This window comes from Amblyomma americanum, chromosome 1, assembly GCF_052857255.1.
Source record: "Amblyomma americanum isolate KBUSLIRL-KWMA chromosome 1, ASM5285725v1, whole genome shotgun sequence".
Taxonomy (NCBI): Eukaryota; Metazoa; Arthropoda; class Arachnida; order Ixodida; family Ixodidae; genus Amblyomma; species Amblyomma americanum.
In genome coordinates this window covers 211482230-211483808 of record NC_135497.1, presented here as the reverse complement: position 1 = coordinate 211483808, position 1579 = coordinate 211482230, and positions in this window count along the sequence as shown.

Below are 1579 nucleotides of genomic sequence, written 5' to 3'. Positions count from 1 at the left end.
GATAGCACACACAGCTTAGCGCTAGGTCTCCTTCGTCTTCTATAGTTTCGCTGCAGCTGTGGAACGTGCGTAGCGAATCGACCTGACTAGAGTCGCATCCAACTCAAGAACGAAGTGGCTTTTGCCCGTCAAAGGACCCCATTCCAGCCGATGGCGTCGGCCGATTCCTTCCCTCTATGGTCGGGGATACACTCCTCTCTCCATTTTGGCGCCGCTACCTGCCTTGTAACGCTATCAGGGTCATGAGAATCGGCCGACGCCATTGCTGGGAGGGAGTCATTTCATGGGAAAAGCCGCTGCGTTCTTGAGTTGTATCGGACTATAGGAGCATTTAAGGTAGCATTCGGACAAAAAAACATTGAAGCGAAACGAAAGTGTAATGCGGCAGAGAAAGATGAGTATATAAATATACACTCAATTCTGCCTGAGCTTGGTTCCTCAGTAGCATTCATCCCTTATTCAGCATCATTGTTATTTCCCCCAACGTCTATTGACTACTCTGGTTACTGTGGAAGGAGGGTACGGTGAGAGCATATATGAATGCGTAGCCGCAGGGTGGTTACCTCGGGAAACATCTTTATCCTCTCCGTTACCCTTCAGGATAACCGCTGGTCCTTAAGGGTAACAGAGTGGATTCCAAGAGAAGGCAAGCGTAGCAGGGGGCGGCAGAAGGTTAGGTGGGCGGATGAGATTAAGAAGTTTGCTGGGGTACGGTGGCCGGAGCTGGCAAAGGACGGAGTTAATTGTGGACACATGGGAGACGCCTTTGCCCTGCAGTGGGTGCAGTCAGGCTGGTGGTGACGATGAACCGGCCAACAAAGTGTATTACTCTAAACTGATGCAATTAATCCATAAAAAAACTTTACACTAGATTTACAGATATATCGCCACACTATAGCTTTCGAACCCGTACACATAAAACAAGAAAAGTGAGAACAAATTATGGGAGACAGGATGTTGATTATCAAGCAACAAAGTTATTTAACCATCATGAGTCCTACATTGATATTACGCTACCATTAAAGCCCTTCAAATTACAGTACAAAGCATTCCTACCCGATCAAAACGCACGACAGAATTTTTTGTCGCGCATCTGTCGCGCGACACAATTTTGTGTCGCAAGACAAGCTGTCTTGTCGTGCCTTGTGTCGTGCGACAAGCTTCGTGTCGTGGGTTCTTTCGCGCGACAAAGTTGTTTGTAGTAGGTTCTGCCGCACGATAGACATCTTTCCTGCATTTTGTCGTGCGAAGAAGGTCCCTGTCGCAGCATTTGTCGCGCGACAGGTTTCTGTCGCAGGTACTGTCGCGCGACAGTGGGAGTCGTGCCGCGCGACAGAGATTGCGTGCCTCAGCAAAGTTGCCTGTCGTGGGTTCAGTCGCGCGACAGACTTCTAGCGCGCCTCTTCATGCGACAAAAGTACCTGTAGTGCGGCCTGTCGCGCGACACAACAGCTTGTCGTGGGATATGCCGCGCGACAGATACCTGTCGTGGGATGAGTCACGCGACAGATACCTGTCGTGGATTGTGCCGCGCGATAGATACCTATCGTGGGATGTGTCATACGACAGATTCCTGGTG